A 20,811-nucleotide genomic window follows, 5' to 3' on the forward strand; every position below is an offset into this window, starting at 1 on the left:
AACTCACAGAGATCTGCCTCCTGAGTGCTGGGATTAAAGGCGTGTGTCACCACGCCCCGGCTCCTTGTCTTTCTTCAGTTCACCCCTTTCCATATCACTCCCTTTGCACATCAACAGAGCCTCCCATAGTCTTGACTCCCTTCTCCCGACTCCTTCCAACTTTGTCTTCCTAGAAGGAAATCTGCATGTCTCTTGCTTGGTTGCCTGGCTTTTCCGCGGCTCTGCTGGATGCAGCTTCCCCTTTCCAGGTCTTCTGGCTTTTTCCTTAGGCTGAGCCAATGGGAGGCCTAGGAGAGTGCATGTTGGAGAAAGGCTGGGTGTTTTACTCCCTCTTTTCTTTACTTCCATTTTCTGGTACCCAGCAGCTGCCTTCCTCACTCTGACTGCTCTCAAACAGCATCCTTCTTATCGCAGCATCTGCCAAGACTTCCTGCACTGTGTTTCCGCTGTTTCGGCTCTATTAACATCATCTCTGGAGGTGTGGTGGCACAGGTACTTGGGAAACCGAGGCAGGAGGATTACCATGTACTTTTAGTCTAGACTGGGCTTTATAATAACTACAAAGCCAGCCAGTCAAGGATGCATAGAAAGGCCCTGCCTCAACCAAAACAACCAATGGTTGGGAGAAGTGACTGAGCAGTTAAGAGCTCTTGTTCCTCTTCCGGAGGGCCTGGGTTCAGTTCTCAGCACCCACATGAGGCAGATCACAGCTGCCTGTAAACCCCACTTACAGGGGATCTGACACTTTCTTCTGGCCTCCCTAGGTACTGCACACACATATGCACTCAGGTATACACACACACACACACACACACACACACACATAGTAATAAACAAAAACAACAAAACCTAACAACAACAGCAACAAACCTAACCAACAACCAAACACACATAGACAGAGGACACTCACCATCTTAGCACCAGCCCTGGGGAGTGTCTGGCTTCTGATTGTGTCACGCCACCTTGTTGCTTAAGTTCTGGTCCCTCATCATACATATGACAAGTTCTGGTATTGCCTCTGAAACACCCATAGGATATCTTTTTCCTAAGTGGATCCTGAACAAAATATAGTTTCCAGATTATAACAATGATCAGAATAAATAATACCTCAGGTTAGAGGCTTCAGGGGGTGGAATGTTGTTTCGCACTGCTTTATTCTATGTTTATTTTGATTTTCATACTGTGTGGTAAATCATTCGAAAACAACCGATCAAACTTAATGTTATTGGCCAGTCCTGTGTGTTACGAAGAAGCCGTGTATTACAGAGCACTGCCCCTGTCACCTGGAGCATCTGTTGTCTGATCCGCCCATCCTGAAGAGAAGCATCTCTGCCCTGGTCTCACTCTTGTGCGCCTTCCAAATAACTACAGACACATAGTGGCTTCCAGTCTCCTTCCCATCAGTGCACAAGTCACATCCAAACTCTAGTTATGTTGTCACAGCTTTAGCATTCTTGACTCGTCCTTCCTGGCAACACATCCTTGTTTAGGAATCTGACAGCTGCTTGCTACAGCAGTGATTTTTAACAATTTGTGCTCAATCCTTTAGAGATAAGATGAGGACTGGCCAGAAACCTCATCAGAGGAATAGGCACATAAACCATGATTCTGAGCGAGCACGTGAGCGAGCACGTGTGCTCCTGTGTTCAAATGCACTGGGTACACACACACACACACACACACACACACACACACACACACACACACACACACCTGTCTTAGCAGGCTTGCCTGCCTTAGACTAAGAATTCCACGTGTACTCACTTGGTCTGTGGCCGGTCATATGTAATGTTTTCTGCTCATATTTAGGATGTCCAGGTGATGTCTATGCATGTAGCTTTATCAATAACTTTCTTCCCATTCACGACCTTTTAAGTGATAAATCTAACTTCAAAATGCAAAACCTGGCACTATTTGTTTTTCGGCCACTTTGAACTCATCCTACGACAGTCTTAGGTCTTGCTTGTGTTAAAGGATTTTGCTTCACTGTGATGCTCAAAGCTTCGGCACAGGAAGCAGCTGTTTCCTTTGGGATATTCTTCTTTCTTATTGGCGCCATGTGGGACCAGGGCAGAGATTTATGGGGTGTTGGTGTCACATGGATGTGTGTGCTACTTTCCTGTGGTGAAGGGCCTGTGGCCTCAGGTTTCCACTCTGAGACTTATTTGGGTCCGAGCATAACATGGTTACCATCATGAGTCACAGCCACACTACCTACTCACCCCTAGCTAGAGCATGTGGACCCAGGGTGACTAATGGTACTCATTCATTTGGCCTCTGCCATGGCTTGTCAGGAACTGGACTTGAGTGCATTATTCTGAGACGTGCTCACCTGTGAAGTAAGTACTGGAAAGATGAAATATAATTGATCCCGAGCCTCTGTGAGCTTTCAATCCCATGTAAGCAAGAAGTATTTAGTGACCCAATAAATCTTTTTGTGCTCGAAAGTCCATAGATTAAAAGTGCTTATGGATTGACTTGAGCAAGAGGACTAGGAAAATCTATGTACTGGCTCCGAAGTGAGGGTTTTCTCCTATTATGCTATTATGGATGTTAATAGGACATTAACGACAAACTCATTGGATCGGCTGAGCATAATGAGAATTTTCTAACGTCAAGGTATGAGAACGTATATCAGAAGTGTAAGAGGTATCAAATCAATTCAAAGATTTTTTTTTTAAATAAAAAAAAAAAAACCAGGTTATATTCTAAGCATTCTTGCTATTTGTTGTATGTTAAAATGATATTACACAAAGAAATTCTTGAGGCCTTCTAACAAAATATACTCTTTCTGATCAAGTGATGTAGATGTGATAAAAGCTGTGTAGGAACCCTGGGGGAGACACTGAAGAAACATGGCTTTCACTTATTCATTCACCCATGCAAGCAGCCAGCATTTTTACTTACTGTTTCAGTCAGGTTTGCTGTGCTGTGATGAAACACACAACCAAAAGCAACCTGGGGAGGAAAGGGTTGATTTTGTTTACACTATCAGGCAACAGCCCATCACTGAGGGAAGTCTGAGCAGAAACTTGGAGGCAGGAGCTGATACAGAGGCCATGGAGGGGTGCGGTGCAACTGGCTTGCTCCCTATGGCTTGCTCAGCCTGGAGTGTCAGGCCAGGAGTGGCGGCACCCACGACAGGCTGGGCCCTCCCACAAAAATCACTAATTAAGAAAATGCCCTTTGGGCTTGCAACAGCCAGATCTGTGTTTGTTTATTTGTTTGTTTGTTTGTTTTTTCGAGACAGGGATTCTCTGTATAGCCCTGTCCATCCTGAAATTTATTCTGTAGACCAGACTGGCCTCTGCCTCGCTAGTGCAGTGCTGGGCTTAAAGGTGTGTGCTACCACCTCCCAACAGAGCCCAATCTTTTTTTTTTTCCTTTTTAAAATTAATTCATTCATATTACATCTCAATAGTTATCCCATCCCTTGTACCTTCCCATTCTTCCCCCCCTCCTGCTTTCCCCCTACTCCCCTCCCCTATAACTGTGACTGAGGGGGACCTCCTCCCCCTGTATAGGCTCATGGAGTATCAAGTCTCTTCTTGGTAGCCTGCTATCCTTCCTCTGAGTGCCACCAGGCCTCCCCCTCAAGGGGACATGGTCAAATATGGGGCACCAGAGCACGTGTGAAAGTCAGTCCCCACTCTCCACTCAATTGTGTCGAGTGTCCTGTCCGTTGACTAGATCTGGGTCAGGGTTCAATGTTTACTGTACATATAGTCCTTGGCTGGTGCCATAGTTTGAGCAGGACCCCTGGCCCAGAAACACCCATCATAATATTCTTCTTGTAGGTTTCTAGGACCCTCTGGGTCCTTCTATTTCCCCATTCTCCCATGCTTCTCTCACCTAAAGTTCCAATAGGATGTCCTCCACTCTGTCCCACTTTCCTGATAAGTGAAGACTTTCATGGGACATGCCCCTTGGGCTAGTGTCCAGATATGAGTATATACCATGTGAGTCTTTCTGCTTCTGGGTTAACTCTTTCAGTATGATCATTTCTAGTTCAATCCATTTGTCCACAAATTTTGGAAATTTCTAGTTTTTAATAGCTGAGTAGTATTCCATAGTGTAAATGTGCCACAATTTCTTTATCCAATCTACAGAGCCCAATCTTAAAGAGACATTTTCTTTGCTGAGGTTACCTTCTCACAGATGACTGTAGCTTGTGTCAGATTGGCATAAATCTATCCAGGACACCTATTATACTGCAAGAATTATGTTAAACATAGGAATTAGGAGATGAAAAACATGGTTCTGCCCTAGATTGTTGAGGTATACTAAAGTTGATAAATGATTGCGTAATATCTTAAAATATATATTTGTATTAGTTCTTTGAGAATTTCATAAATTTGTTTTGATTATATTTCCTCCTCCCCAGCTATTTTCATATACACTGCTCTTCCCTTCTGCCCTCAACTTTGTGTCCTTTTAATTTTTAGATCTGTCAAGACCTATTTGCGCATCTTATTTTTTTGGGTGTGTATCCTTCCATTTGAGCATGGGTGACATACCAGGGGTTACACTCTTAGAGAACACTGGCTCTCCTATCATCTGCCAGTAGCTCCTCCGCTAGTGTGAGTCAGCTCACCCAATCCCCTCCCCCACAGACAGGGTTTCTCTATGTAACTCTGGCTGCCCTGGACTCACTTTGTAGACCAGACTAGCCTGCCTCTGCCTCCTGAGATTACAGATGTGTGCCACTGCACCCAGCTTCCAATTCCTTTATTTTATTTGTTTGTTTGTTTTTCTTTTCTTTTCTTTAAAAAAATATATATTTATTTTATTATACATGAATAAAACAAACTACATAGGGAGAACCGTGAGACAATCAGGAGTTATATAAGTGTTACATTCATAGTGATTTGGTTATTTGTATTTGTCAAACTAGAAATAAACATCTTTCCTATCTTGTTGGGTCTAAATTTCCAAATGAAATTCAATATGTAACATATCTCATCTCTATTAACTTTAATCCTTCTTGTCTTCAACTCCCCTCAGAGACTTGAGAAGGAATAAAACTTAAATGCCTGAGTGAACCAGTAGTGCAGGTTAGCAGCTTCCAAAATGAAAAAAATGACAGTTTACTGCCTGAACAGTCACCCAACTCTCTCTATAATGTTGGAGCCTCATCTTTGGCTTTCTAGCCCAATATCTCTGCCAGACTTATTCACGAGGCAGGGACTATTGAGGACTTGCTTACCCTGTCTTGGCAGAGTTCTGCTGTCAACTCTGCCTGCATCTAAGCTTGCTCATTTTTAGGCAGAATTCTGTCTATGGCAGAAATAAGGACATTTTGCCCAGTGACTAGTTTGCCACATTTTAAGCCAACTCCATAAGGAGGTTCTTTGATGCTCATCATCTTCTTTGAGGTTGGTTGGGTGTTGTTAAGAGTTAACTTGTCTTGTTGTCAAAGAATCTTTAGAACAATAAAGACGTCTTTAAGTGCCATATTCTGTGTGTCTGTGAGGCGTTTGAAGACCTTATTTAACTATTTTACCTTATATATCTATAGAATTGTGTCTATCTGTTAGACTTAGGATATATATTCTTGTGCTAAATCAGGCTAGTATCTGACATGACCATGATTTGTATCAATATACAAAATTCAATTCCAGTGATTCAGAGACAACTTTCTTTGTGAGTAATATTAAGGTCTTCAGTTAAGGAGTAGGTTCAATCATGTAGCTTTTGTTCTATCCTCCCTCTATATTTCTATATCCCCCTTTCTTTCTTTTCAGCTCCTATCTCTTTGCCTACGGATGTGGCTGTCCTGGACTTGCTTTCTAGACGAGGCTAGCTTCGAACTCACAGAAATCTGCCTGCTTCTGCCTCTGCCACCCAAGTGCTGGGACTACAAGCATGTGCAACCATGCCCTGCTTCCAATTCCTCTTTTTTTCCCAATTTTTAATTTCTAACACTTTAATTTTATGATATGGAGAAGTTTATTATATGATCATGGGGGAAGAAGGAAGCGGGCAGCATCTGAGAGAGAGAGAAAGAGAAAGAGAGAGAGAGAAAGAGAGAGAGACTGAGGCAGAGACAGAGGAAGAGGAAGAGACGAAAGAGGTAAGAGAGGAAGAGATCAATTCCTCTTTTAATGCAAAGGTTTGTATGGTTTGGACTTCCACAGGCCGCGGCTTGCCGTCACAACTCCTGTGTGTGCATATGTGCAGTGGCCCTGCTGTGTCCAGATGACATTGTCTCCCTGTAGTCACCCATTGCCTCTGGCTCCTTTACTATTTCTACCCCCTCTTCCTCAATCATCCCCACAGCTTAGAAGGAGGGGATGAACAGGTAATTTATTGTGGTGTGAAACACGCTGAGGTAGACGCACAGGGTGCTTTTGGAACACAGAAGAAGCACTCCTTTTTTTGTCCGGGGAAGTGGGAGTGTCAGGAAGCAACGCTTTCCAGAATGAAAGAGTTGGCCATCGGACAAGGGAGGGGGAAGCATCCCACGTGGCAGAAACAGCATGAGAAAAGGCAGGGTAGGAAGTCCCCAGGGATCAGAAAGCTGAATAGCTCACAGTGAAATTCCTTACCCGGGACGGACGAGGGTTAAGCTGAAGAAGGGCACACAGCACATGTGTGCACGCCTAGCAACGGACGCCGGCACTTCACAGGAAGATAAGGCAGCAATGGGTGTATAGAGAAGCGAGCTGGGACCTAGAGCAAGTGGGAAACAGAATGGCAGTGGAACACCCAGAGAGCTGAGAGGTTCAGTAGACGACATTGGCTTCAACATTGATGACCAGGTTAATTACGGTGTGGTCCCTCATCATGAGAAGGAGGAGGAGGAGGAGGAGGAGTGAAGGATTCATACTGTGGCTGGGCAAAAACAAGGGTTTCTCTTCCCATGTTTATCTTAAGTACCTGAGTATTTGTAGACAATGTTGAGTTTGGGATAGAAGTGAAGTAAACGCCTGAACCCAGAGAAGCTCAGCTAAGAAAGTCAGCAATTGTGGGTGAAATAGAGGAAATGGAGCCAAGATCAGGCCCTAATGGAGCACTGGCATTTAAAGGATCATGCAGGGTCCCTTAAAGAACAAATGCTAAATGATACTGAGAAAGAGCATCCAGCAGGTAGCAGGGAAGCAGGGAAGCACTGCTATAGGTCAGTGGGGGGAAGTGATGGCTGGACCTGGAGCCGCCTCAAAGACGCTGCGGTAATCGAAAGATCTGTGAGGATGCTGGGACGCTCATGTTAATGTAGTCATAGGCACCACGGGCTGGCAGGAAGGAAGTGAGGACATAAGCAGAGACCAGCAGTCAAGCCTTTATAAACACTTGACTGGAAGGAGAGAAATTCTACAACCTAGGCTCCTTTTTCAGTGAACACAAGAACCTAACTTTAACATTGAGATGTAACAAGAATAAATTAATTAAAAAAAAATCATATCTAAAAATAACCTTAAATCAAATCTCATATATTGAGACAACTAATATGACTACGTATGTTATATGATTCCAGATCATTTATCCCAAAAGTGTAAAGGCTATGGTAATAATTGTTACATTTTCTTGACTACTGAATAATTAAATAGAGAACGTATTAACATAAAAAAAAAAAAAAAAAGCTAACAAGAACCTAACTTTGTTTCTTCAAAATTGTCATGAGATGAATCCCTTTCTCCCAGAGGACCACAGCTCAATTTTCCAAATACTTCCACTCACCCAGAAGACTTGTCTTTCTAACTCTGGTTATATTTTAAAAGCAAAGTTTCCCAAAAGATACATTGAATATATATATATATATATATATATATATATATATATATATATATGTACTCTAGGGTTTTGACAGTCGCTGCCACTCACTGAAGCTATGAATACAAAATTCAACTGGACACTCAGCACCTAACCGGGATGGGGTGTGTGTAGTCTTTTGATTTAACAAGCAAGGGGTCATGAATGAGCTACCAAGCAGAAACCCAGTAGTTGCCACCTTCACGGTCACAACCAGCTTAGAGAGCAGCTGCCCCATGAGGCTCGGTGACCTGCTCTTACTCCCTGGGACCCACATAACGGTGAAAGGAAAGAGCTGACTGCATGAAGTTTGTCCTTTTGCTTCCATGTTTGTGCTGTGGCACATGTGTGTACACACACACACACACACACACACACACACACACACACACACACAAGAGTAATATATTAAACAAAAGGAAAAGAAACAGCCTGTCAAGGTTCCATATAAATTAGGTTGGGCTACTGTGACAAAAATAACGAAGACTAGGGACTTTAACAGCTAACACTTACTTCTTGCGGCTTTGGAGTCTGGGAATATTGGCAGATGCAGTGTCTGATAAGGGTGCTGCCCAACTCGTAGGCTTGCTCGCTGTGTCCTCATGTGGCTCAGTTTTCCTCCCTCACGAATGCGTTAATGTCACCATTAGAGTTCCATTTGCATGACTTCATCTAAACCTACTGGCCTCTCAAAGGCCCTAACCCCATCCCACTGGGGTTAGAGTCGTGCGGCACGGAAGCCCGAGGCCCATAGTACTGTATATAGTCCTTGTTTATAAGTGATGAGAGGGCATATGTGCGAAGCACATAACACCCTCCATCTCTATTGTCCTTTCTAAAATCTTGACCCAATTCGCTCTTTTGCTCTGGATTATGTCTGTCAGACTGATCCGAGGGCCCCGGACAGTAACACGTGGTAACTGAAAGCTCACCTTGTGCCACTCCTTTCAAGGCAGCCCCCACAGCTGCTTGTTCACCTTTCTTCTCCTTCCCTCTGCTTGCTACAAGTGAGCACAGGGCTCAGGAAACAGAAAATGCCTCACATGCTGCTAGAAGAGATCTGGAAATGTGTGTGGCACAGAAGCCCGGGCCCTGCATCCTTGCACCCAGGTCTTTAGTGCGCATGACCCAGCATGAGTTCATTAGACTGCCTTCTGATGACAAAGCTCAGGAAAAACTGGAATTCTCCAAGGACGGCATTTTAGAAAAGGCCAATTCAGAAAACAGTGACAAGGACCATGACCAGGATGTATATTTTGTTCCAGTTGGAGACAGCTTTAGCATTTTCCATCGTAAAATGAATGCATGTTACATTATAGTAAAATGTATTAAAATTTAAAGCATTATTTGAATGAAAAAACATTAAATACAGCTTAAAATCCCAAAGTTCAGGGTGTATGCATGTGCATGTCCCTGTGTGTGTGTGTGTGTATGTATGTGTGTCTGTGCGCGCGCGCGCGGGCGTGTGGGTGATATTTAAAAGGCAACCCAAGTGGCTACCGTAATAGGTTACTGACTAGAAAAATGTTGAGTCCAAAAATGTTGAGATTAAAAAGCTTGTGGTCATTCATTTTTGAGTATATGAAACTTGATATTTAAATGCTTTGAGGGAGGAATGTAAGGGCAGCTCTTGAAGACCTCCCCTCCTCCAGCTGAAATCCTGCCCTCCCAAAGTGTGTGTGACTGACCTAAAGTGCTTGGGATAGCATCTACGGGTTTGTGTGCATGGCGAGGGGCGCGGAGAAGCCTGGGAGAAGCAACCTACCCCCTCACTTTGTAGGAACTTGGAGAATAGTGCCAAGGAAAGGAAGGTATATCCAAGGTTCCAAAGATCTGAAGTGTGACCTTTCACCCCTGTGGCCCCAGATGCTAACAGTCGTAGCCATCATCCCAGCCTCTGGACAGGACCAGATTCATACAGTTAGGCCTCCGTAGCAGCAGGTTCTGTCACCTTGTGATTTACACAATGAGGATGAGACATACTTAGGGGAAAAAATTGTTATTTGTTCTGGATATGTGCAGATACTTTCTTTTTGTTATTTGGTAAATAATATAGTATAGTATCCACTTGCGTTACATAGACAATGTATTAAGAATTGTAATTTGTCTGGAGATGAAAAAAATGCGCAGAAGATATGCATTGTGTAAACGCTATGTCACTTTTCCATAAGGGAATTCTGGTCTCTCTGGGGGACCTGGAATTTCTGGACCCTGTCCTCAGGGATTTTGAAAGGTTACTGGGCTTCTTGATGCAGGACAAATGTCGTCTACTTAACTATCATGCCCTGAGGGAAGAGTGACTAGAATGTAAGGAATCCTCAGAGTGGAGGCTGGTAATCTGGAGCGTTATCCCTCCGCCCCCGCCCCCCAACCAAAGTGACAGGGTAGGACGAAGATCATTTGGACACTAAAAAGTGTCTTTCCTGGTTGGCTTCATCTGCATGGTGACCACTGCATTTGGCCGATAAGGACTCATAAAGAAAACTGTAAAGTTTTCCAAATTTACAAAATGGTGGACTTTTACAAGCATAGTGGACCCGGAAGTAGCCCAGGGAGTAGCTAGAGAAGAGCAAGGAGAACACGTAGGGAAATCAAAGCCTTTTGAAGACACCTGCTATTCCGCAGTGGGAAGCGCTTGAGCCGGTGAGCTGCATCAAGAGATGTGAATCTCTGCGGGGCTCGAACTCACGCATGTGGAAGCTGAGCCTGGCAAGAAGGCCCTGGGCGTGTGGGACAGAGTTCTCGGCTCTCTTCCCTTACCTCTGTGGACACGAATGGATTTCTGGAGAATACATTTCTGCTCATGTCTTGTGGAAAAGGTTATGTGTGTACTCAGTGAGAGGCACGTTTTTCTTGGCGAGTCCGGTTTCTGGTCAGTGCTCTGGCCCATACGGTCTAGCCCTTTCATGATGTAACGCATGTTTTCATGTTTTGCTTTGGTGTTACGTTCTTTCGTTTTGGTTTTTCCAGACAGGGTTTCCTGTGTGCCTCTGCCTCCCCAGTGCCGGGATTGAAGGCGTGCACCACCGCGCCCAAGGGTGCTACTTTCTTTAAAGCACTCTCTCCCACACCTGCGCGCCCCAACTTTATTTGAAACTTAAATAATCTATAACTTGCTTTTGGTTTACTTCATTCAGTGGAATTAAAAAAAAAAAAAGATGCTCTGAGGTCTGTCTAAAAATCTTAGGGCTGGGATTATAGGCTGACTCCTTACTTAAAATATAACATGTAGCGAGGCGTGGTGGCGCACTCCTATAACCCCAGTATTCAGGGAGGCAGAGGCAGGCGGATCGCTGTGAGTTCGAGGCCAGCCTAGTCTACAACACGAGTCCAGGACAGCCAAGGCTACACAGAGAAACCCTGTTTCAAAAAGCCAAAGTCACCGCTACCGCCACCGCCATCGCCACCACCTTCATTAAACAATACAGACTGAGTTTCTGGTATGCTCACAGGCTTTGGACAAAGAGTGAACTAAAACAGATACAAATCCCACCCTAAGGATCTCCTTATCCTGAGCAGGGGCCAAGATAGAGAACGCAGCTGGACCAATGAGAGAGCTCGCTGCTAACTCTCAACCAATAAGGAAGCTCGCTTTTAACCCTCTACCAATAAACAGCTTGCTGTTAACCCGCAACCAATGAGCGAGCTTGTTGTTAACCTCTGCTTTGTATTTTTGGGGTAAACTTGGCTGACTTTGTCACTAGTCACTGAACTGGCTGGTATACCGTCTAGGTTTATGATACTTTTGAAACGCACAACGGTCTTTCTCTGTCTGCACGTTTCTACAGTGATACGTCAAATGAATAATGGCATTAGAGACAAATATATTTACTTTTAGGGATTGGAGTTAACACGAAATGCAGCCTCATATGTTGTCTAAGTTGGTCTTTGTTTAGTATAGATAGGCAATATTTTTCACTTAGTCATTGTAGCAGGGAGCCAGACCTTAGCACAACTCACTCCATGATGGAAGTGCCATTCTGACTATAAAACTCAGCCCAGAGCTATCATCACAAAGGCCTACTCTGCCAAAGTCCATACAGTTCTGAGAAAGTCTCAAAATGTATAACATTGCTTTTTAAAGATTTATTTTATTTTTAAAAATGTATTATGTATACAGTGCTCTTCCTGTATGTACCGTCTGCAGCCAGAAGAGGGCACCAGATCTCATCCTTAGATGATTGTGAGCCACCATGTGGTTGCTGGGAATTGAACTCAGGACCTCCGAGCCATCTCTCCAGCTCCTAATCATGCTTTTTAGCTTCCATAGTTCTACTTCTGGCTGTTAACAGAAGTATGTCAACTCAGAACGCGGTTTTGTTTTTGTTTTTTGTTTGTTTGTTTGTTTTTTTGTACTTAAAAGCTCAGCCCGAGAAAGGCGTGGGCTATGCTGGAATCCCGAAAACCCAGCCGACTACTAAAGACTTTCTGTTTGCTTGAACCCAAGTCAGATCGGTCTTCTCTGGTGGGCACCCCTCAGCAGCCATTTGTATTGCTCTTTCCTGCAGGCCTCCTCACATCTCCTCAGCAGTGGTTTGATAAGCTCCCTGGTTACCACTGGAAAAAATGAAGATGGTGACAATCCAGCCATGTTTCAGGTTGACTCACGATTTCACTGCGAGGCTTCGCCATGACATTGCTAACTTGCCACCACCTGAGAGGAAATAAACGAAAATTTTTTAATTAGTTGAAATGACAAAACGCTAAAATTATAAAATGTCAGGTGAATAAGATTCATCAATTTAAATTTTTGGCAAAGGTTTTATGATTTATCTGAAGCCCAGAGTAATCTGGGCCAGACAAATCCATTTCTAGAGGAAAAAAATATATACTTTGTTTTCTATGACCCAATTACATTGCTATATGTGTGTTTTTATAAAGAATAATTGCTTTTTATTTTTAATGATTCCTTTCTTGGAGGAAGAAGTTTTCTAGGGTGTAGGAATGTTATTACTACATTAGACCTGGTGTTTTCAAACCGACAGGTCTAATATGCAGGCCTATTATCCAGTTATGGAGGTCAACGTTTATGAGAGTGTAGTAGACAGTAAGCAACCTAGAGTATACAAGGTATGGCTGTATTGGGCGTGTTTAATTCATTCCCCCCACCTCACCCCCCCTTTTTAAAAAAATCACCAAACGTGTTTGCAGATTCTTCTGTGGAGAAATTTTATGAATCTTTTTGCCTCTCTATGTCCCTTGCTGCCACTTATCTACAGCTTTTAAAATGCATAGCCAAGAGTTGTATGTTTACTGTTCAGTCCCAGAGTCTGGCAATTCCATAGAAAGATTAAAAAAAAAAAAAAAAAAAAAAAAAGAGGCACTACCTAATTAATCAGAGTTTCAAATAATAATGTGAGCAGTAAGCACTTATTTTCCAAGTGCTCTTTAACTATGTCAAGTTTTTCTTTTGCATGAAAATACTTAGGAACCACTAATTTAGTGCTTCCGGTCTGTGGAAGACTAGGAAAATAACACAATAATTTCAGGAGAAAAAAAAAAGGTCTTATAGATGAAAAGCCCTCTGAGGCGCAGGAGACAAGGCAGGATGGAAGAGGCTGAACTCAGAAGACAGAGACTGGAGCCACAGTGAGTGCTCTGCTGTAACTCTGCAATGTGAGCAACAGAGTTAGCTTTTCCTGCCGCGGTTTCGCCATCTGTAAATTATAGTAAAGATGATAGTTCTCTCGTGTGAAGGTTTCCTGAGACAGCGTGCAGGTGCAGGTCAGGGTATTTTCTGTAAGTTGGCTCTTTTTTTTTTTTAAGAGTGGGAAATTGTGCTGGTATGTCAACTTGACACACAAAGTAGAGTCTTCTGAAAGAAGGGACGCTCACTTGAGAAAATCCAGCCTCCATGAGAGAGATCCAGCTGTAAGACATTTTCTCAATTAATGATCAATGAGGAAGAGCCCAGCCCATTGTGGGTGGAGCCATGCTAGACCGGTGGTCCTGGGTGCTATAAGAAAGCAGGCTGAAGGGCGGGGCCTCCCCTTTCCTGAGAAGGGGGGGGGAATGAGGAGGGAGAAGCATGAGGGTGGGACTGGGAGGAGAGGAGGGAGGAGTCTTCGATCAGGCTGTAAAATGATTAAATAAATAAATGGGGGCGGGGGAAGCAGGCTGAGCAAGCCATGGGGAGCAAGCCAGTAAGTAGCATCCCTCTATGGCCTCTGTAGCACCCCTCTGTGACCTCTGAATCATGCTGAGGGACAGATGTTCGGTCTCAAACAATAAGAAAAGCGGGTGAAAACTAAGCATTGAGGTGGGCAGATGAGAAGAGAGAACACAGAAAAAACAGAAGTTCCCTGCTACTTATAAATCACCTAACCAAGGCTGGGCGCTCGCCTTTAAACCCAGCACTCGGGAGGCAGAGGCAGTCGGATCCCTGTGAGTTTGAGGCCAGCCTTGTCTACAAAGCGAGTCCAGGACAGCCAACGCTACACAGAGAAACCCTGTCTCGAAAAACAAAAACAAAACACCAACAGAAACACCTAGGCAGTGTCTTAGTTACACATTCTATCACCGTGATACAACAGCAAGACCAAGTGCAACTTGGGAGGAAAGGATTTATTCTGCTTCCGTAATGCAGCAGCCCATCACCGAGGGAAGACAGAGCAGGAACAGATGCAGAGGCCATGGAGGGGTGCTACTCACTGGTGCGATCCCTATGGCTCGCTCAGCCTGCTGTGTGGCCGCATCTGGCACCAACGGCCCAGGACGGCACTACCCACAGGGAGCTGGACCATCTCACCTCAATCATCAATGAAGAAAATGCCCCAGAGCCTTGTCTACCGGCCAATCGAGTGGGAGCATTTTCTCCGTTGAGGTTCTCTTTCCCCAAGGGACTCTACCTCATGTCAAGTTGACAGAAAACCAACCAGCTGAGGCAGAGAATGTTGAACCTTCTGGTCCAAACCGCAGAGCCAGCTCAGACAGGGATGCTGAAGATATCTGAAATTATGCCATGTAGGCCATGCTTATGCTAGCTAATACCAAAATAAGTCAGGAGTAGGTTTTACGGTTCTGCCATTGTCCTTTTGTATTACTGCTGAACTCATCAAAAACATTTATGCTATTAAAAAAAAACCTTAAGAGGTAGAGGCAAGCAGAACGCTGTGAGTTCGAGGCCAGCTTGGTCTACAAAGCGAGCCTAGGACTGCCAAAATAACACAGAAAAACCCTGTCTTGAAGAAAACAACAACAACAACAAGAAAAAACTCTATTCGTTATTGCTGTTGTTGAGGGATGTGCTGGGGTGCCAGGGCACACCCGTGGAGGCTGGGGAGAAAAATCTGGAGTTATTTCTCTCCTTCGCTTTACATAGGTTCTGGGGATCAAGTGTAGGCTGGCAGACCTGCCAGAGTGTTTTGCTTGCTGGGCCACCTCGATGGTCCCTAAAATGCTTTTAAAGAGTGTAAGATAACGAAGATAAGCAATCCTACAGGATGGTAGTATTTCTCTTCATGAACACTTTCCCTCCTGTGCGTGCTCACCGCAGCGTGGCAAGAGTCCGCTGTTCTGCCATGAGCCTCTGCACCAGCCTTTTGGGTGAAGCCTGGACCCTAGATGCCTTTGATCCTTGGACTAGATAATTTATGTTTCCACCTCAAGCTCTTTTTTTGTTTTGTTTTGTTTTTGTTTTTCGAGACAAGGTTTCTCTGTGTAGCCTTGGCTGTCCTGGGCTCACTTTGTAGACCAGGCTGGCTTTGAACTCACAACGATCCACCTTCCTCTGCTTCCCGAGTGCCACCTCAAGCTCTTAATAAAAGTCTTTCTTTATACACTCTATTTCCTCCAGAAAGACCAAGGAGAAAGTTTTAAAAAGATGCCTTTGTAGTTGGTGGATTTATTAACTTTTGACAACTGTTAGAAGAACTTTAATCTTTTCTAAAAAGTTCTTGATCGGTTGGCTTTTGCCAGGAAGGTAAAGGGATATTTAACCCTTACGGTACGTCTTCAGAAAGCTTGAGGTTTATGAAAATTAGGTTAACCATGTTTTTAAAAATACTTGTGACATGCTCTAAGGCTGCTTTTCACTTGGTTTTTAAATCATTTCTTGGTTGTTTTTCTCTGTTAGTGGAGCCACTAATTGCTGGTGCTTTTTTGGGAACCACTTGAAAGCAAGTAGAAAGCCTCAGTTTCCCCAACTATGGGAGGTCTAAAGGCAAAACTACTCCAGCTTAGCGAGGGCTCCCGTCCCTCCTTGAGGCAGGCATCTTCAAGACTTGAGCTCTTACAGTCCCACTGGGCACTGATTCATCCTAACTCTTTACTAACGCACGCCCGGTGTCTGTGATCAAAAGTTCTAGGTCTGGGGAACGCAGTGGGGTTGCCAGAGAGCCTGCCAGGTGTGCACGATCATCCATCGTCAGCACGGCATGAAACAGGGGTGACTGGTGGGTCCGCATGCTACCCCAAGCACTCAGCCACTTGAAGCGGCTGGTCACCCTTGGCTACATATTGAGTTTGAAGCCTGCCTGTGTTACACAACAGAGAATTGGGGGGAGGGGTCTCTCCACAGCTGTGCCACTTACCAGCTGGAAGGAATGTCTCTCTCTATCCTTGGTGGTCCCATTCTCTAAAACAAAAATAAGAAAGTTACAAAAAAAAAAAAAAAAAAAAAAAAAAAAAAAAAAAAAAAAAGAAAGAAAGAAAGAAAGAAAGAAAGTTACCTCCCAGATTTTTTGGTGAAGATTAAATAAAATTGTAGCCAGTACTCAAAATGTGTGAGCTTAACCCAGTATGCCAACCAAAGATCTAGCTGGTGCTGATGCTGACATCAATGACGGCAGAATTCCAAGCAGATACAATTTGTAGAGGTCCTGGTGGCATTTGATAAATGCCGGTGCTTGCAGTTCTTGTGCCTGTGGCAGGGAGCGACTATATAAGGCTTGCAATCTTTGATTCACCTAATTTTAGTGACAGTTCCCAGATATAGGTCAGTGCACTTAAACCTGGCCCCATTTATGGCAATTTATTTCATTATAGGATGAAGTCTTTAGATTCATGAGTAATAATTACTGTGTCTGCAGTGCGTTTAACACCTTAGACACGTAATCCTCACCTAACCCCATGAGTAAGTTTGATGAACACTCTTCCCTCTTCCAGGAAGAAGCCAGAGCCAGGGTCACGTGGCTTGTCCTGAATCCCCGCGTGGTGAGGACGGCTGGAGTAAGCAGTTGGGGGTGGGGGGGGGTCTGATTCCCTAGACCATGGCAAACGACTGTCAGTCATCACTCAATACCTAACCCTATATTCAATACATATGTGGGTGACAGTGACAATAAAAGCCTTGAATGGCAGGCTGTTTTCTCTTTCAGTAAATTAGCATTTTGTGATATTCCTGGGCACCCAAACTTTGACCTAGCGGAGGAGGCAATGTGGAGAAGGAATGTTCTCTCCGGTGTTCGCGGCCAGCCTCCTCCAGCTGGCTCTGCGTTTCTGCTCTGCAGTTCGCGGATTTTGCAGTGACCAAGGTGAAGGGCCAGCGCGCGTCCCTGGGTGTCCCCGCCCGCCAGGGTGCTCACCGGGGGGCGCTGTGTGGCCTGAGTCCCTGTGAGCGGCCGCCCAGGAGCGAGGGGCGCGTCCGGGCGGCAAGGTCGCCGCCCCCGCGGGGAGAGGGGAGTGGCCGCGCCGCCGCCGAGCCCGAAGCCAGCGCACTCGGAGCCGGGCGGGCGGGCGGACGCAGTGTGGGTGCACGGGACGGGCGGTCGGCTGAGCAGCGCGGGACCCTCGGCGGCAGCAGCTGTGGCACGAGCCCCGCATCGGGTCGCACCCGCATTCCCCAAGGCGGAGGCCAGCGAGCAGCACGCGGAGGCGGAGCGGCAGGGCGGGCGCCGGGCGAGGTATGCTGCGCTTTCCCGTGCCGTGAGCCTTCCCGCCCGTGCCTTTGTGCGCGCGGCCCCGGGCTCAGCCGCAGCTTGCGAGCGCGGCTCCCCGACTCCCGGGGCGCTCCTGGGGGACGCGGCGGCGCTCCAGCATGAACGCACGCGCGCTCGAGGTCGTCGAGGGTGATCTGGGCTCCGTGTGGCTTCGGGGGAGGCGCGTGGGGGGTTGTAAACTAAGTTGCTCTCTCACTTTGTGATATCTGTTTCGTACCTATGGGCACTGGGGAGCCCCGTTTTCTGTGATTCCACCCGCACCCCTCCTCCATCCCTCTGGCCCACTGGAGTTTCCTGGCTCTGGGCTCTGTGGAAGGACACGCTATGGCTTCCTGTGGGAAGGAGAAGCGGAGACAGAACAATGGGACGTCCTGGGGAGTGGGGTTCAGGTGCGGTGTGCCCTGGCCGCGGTACACGAGGCGGGGCGCAGGACCCGGTGGCTCGCCCTGGGCGTGCAGCTGCGCTCCGCTCCTTTGTTCCGCCACAGCGGAGGGGGCTGCCCCGGGTCCCGTTTCCTGCCCGGGATGGGATTGATTCACAGTCCCAGAGAGGCTAGGGGAAGGGGGCGGGGCTCGAATGGAAACCAGATTGGGAACTGGAGCCCTGGAGGGTGCTGGGACGGGTGGAGCGCTGGGGAGGGGGGTGATGAGAGTGCGTTGGAGTTAATTACTAACACAACCTTCTGTCTGAAGGCCTGTGGAGTTTATTTGCAGTGCTTTGTTCATGCTACGGCCTAGCACTAATTGTTGCAACAAGTTCTGTTCTTCCTTGAAGTTCTAGGCTCTGGCTATAGGAGTTTGCTGAATGCAGATCTTGCTAGTTATAATGGATAAAGAGTTTTTTTTTTTTTTTTTTTTTAAATGAATGAGGATATTTGTGTGCGTGTGTATCTGTGGATTTCACTGTGACTCTAATAGGCTGACAGAAAACTAAAATCAAAACCGAACCAAACCCCTCCCCTAAAACTTTTTGAGACATGGTTTATTCCCTGCCTGACCTGGAACTCAAGAGATCCTCCTGCCTTTGCCGTCTGAGTGCTGGGACTAAAGGTGTGTGGCACCACACCCGACTAGTTGTATATAGAATCCTTTTGACAAAAATGGTTTTTTCTCCATTATCGTACAATATAGTTATGATGGTCTCCCAAGCATATTTGTGGCCTGGGAAGCACCAGGAAATCGGATTGCTAAATAAATGAATCAGATGATGTAACGGTGAGTTGAAGTTCTTTTGTCATTAGTCTGGGGAGGGGAGTGGGGGGAGGAATGGGACACACAGGACACCCCACACTCATTTTAGCTTTGCGTTTTGAGACTGGAGCATGGCTTTAAGTGCTCCGGGCTTTCCTGTGGACCCACTGGAGTAGGAGAGAGAACACTGCCTGACAGTGTTTCTCTCTTGCGCTCTCTCTCTCTCGCTCTCTCTCTCTCTCTCTCTCTCTCTCTCTCTCTCTCTCTCTCTCTCTTGTAGGAGTAGAATTGAATGTAGTATGTCAGGCATTTGTTAAGGTGACCCGGTCTGAGATTGGAATCAAGAATCCCAGAAGGATTGGCCGTCTCGGGAGTGGGGGCGAGCCTTGGGGATCGAGTGATGGCTGCTTTCTGGACAGGGTATTCCAAGTGAAACTGGGAGGAGGCTGACATTTCCAGGCATTGATGGCTATGCCTGTGGGACGCTGATGGAAGAGACCCAAAGTCCACTGCAGGTTAGAATTACTGTGGGGGTAACTTAACAGCCTCTGCCTGGGACCAGCATTGCCTTTTGGACAAGCTGAGGGGCCACCATGAAACCACTACTTTGGCCCATTGCTGTTAAGAGGAACCAAAGCTGAAAGCCTTTTAACCTTAGAAGGCGAACTGGGCGCTTACTCTGGGGGGAAAAAATGCTTTGTGCCCACTACGTGGTAATGGAAAAGAGCTGTGTAAGCGCCTGCTGAGGGCTTGTCTCTTTGGAAGGGGATGTGGTCAGGCTTTCAGGCCAGGCTGTAAAGTTGTGGAACATGTCCTCAAAAGCCATTACGGCGACGAAGTGAGGTTGGAGTTGGGACAGTGTCCAAGTGTGAAGTTGTTTGTCATTACAACTGACACTGCCTGGCAAGGCGCTGTGGCATGGGCAGTTTACAGAGGGACGTTCTTCTGTTGTTATCCTGCTGTTCTAGGCTTTTCATTCATGTGCGTTCTGTTGGATTCCTCCCAAGTGCTCTTGGGTCCATGCATTAACAAAATGTAGAGCATAAGCGCATTACGGCTACTGGAGAGACATGAATGGGACACTCCTCAAATAGCTGCTTTCTGCCCTCTGCCTGTCCCAATGGATGTGGGATTGTGTGATAAGTCTGGCAACAGGCTGAACCCCTTCGGGGGTGACTCATCACTTTGTCAAGTCTGGAGTTAGGCCTGACTTTCTCTGCACAGCCGTCTACAACAATAGGGATGGACTGACATCGCTGGGGAAGGGTGTGGGCTGGGAGTGGGATGGACATCTGTCGAAGAAGAGAACTGTGGTGTCCTCAGCATCCACTGTGCCTGTGCTTGTACCACTTGACCCCCTGGGTGAGGTTTGTCTCCTACCTCTGGTCCCCTGTTTTCAGCAGCTAGACATCCAGATTTAAATTGAATAAGCTAGCGCTAGTTACGTTTTATAGGCACCATCACTGTATTAATCTTTAAAACAACTTGGCCAAAGGTCTCAGTTAGCCCAGGCTGGCCTAGAATTCATTGTTGTTCCTTGAGGTTGCCCTGGAACCTCGCTTCTTCTCCCACCCTCAGGCTGGTTTTACAGGCACAGCCTACCATGCTCAGCTAAAGTAATTTTTGTTTGGTTTTCGTTTTACTTTGTGTCCCAGACTGTCTCAGAAACCGCTGTCTAACCTGGGCTGGCTGTTAACTCAAGGCAGTTAACTCTTGCTCTGGCCTCTGAGTACTGAGATTGTATGTGTGAGGCAGCACCCTGGCTTGTACGTTGCCTCTTGCACTATAGTTGTGTGTGTGCAGGTATCTTGTAAGTGACAGAGTGCAGTCTGACTGCTGCTTGGCTCTAAAGTCCGTATTCTAACTAAATACTGTGTGATTGCGGGGCCTGGTGCTGAACAGTGTTAATCCCAGTTATCTGGAGGCAGAGGCAGAGGCGGAGGCGGAGGCAGACAGTGAGTTAGAGACCAGCATGGACTGAGTTCCAGGCT

General features: G+C 46.1%; 1 protein-coding gene across 1 annotated transcript in view; it reads left to right on the top strand.

Moving 5' to 3' along the window:
• The first annotated feature begins 17,417 nt into the window (after nucleotides 1-17,417).
• Myo1b (myosin IB) overlaps nucleotides 17,418-20,811 on the top strand; it is a 177,605-nt gene continuing 174,211 nt past the window's right edge. Inside the window, exon 1 of the mRNA XM_051153807.1 lies at nucleotides 17,418-17,594. The gene's annotated coding sequence lies outside the window, so the exon portion shown is untranslated. The remainder of the gene's footprint in view (nucleotides 17,595-20,811) is intronic.

Source organism: Acomys russatus, chromosome 12, assembly GCF_903995435.1.
Source record: "Acomys russatus chromosome 12, mAcoRus1.1, whole genome shotgun sequence".
Classification (NCBI taxonomy): domain Eukaryota; kingdom Metazoa; phylum Chordata; class Mammalia; order Rodentia; family Muridae; genus Acomys; species Acomys russatus.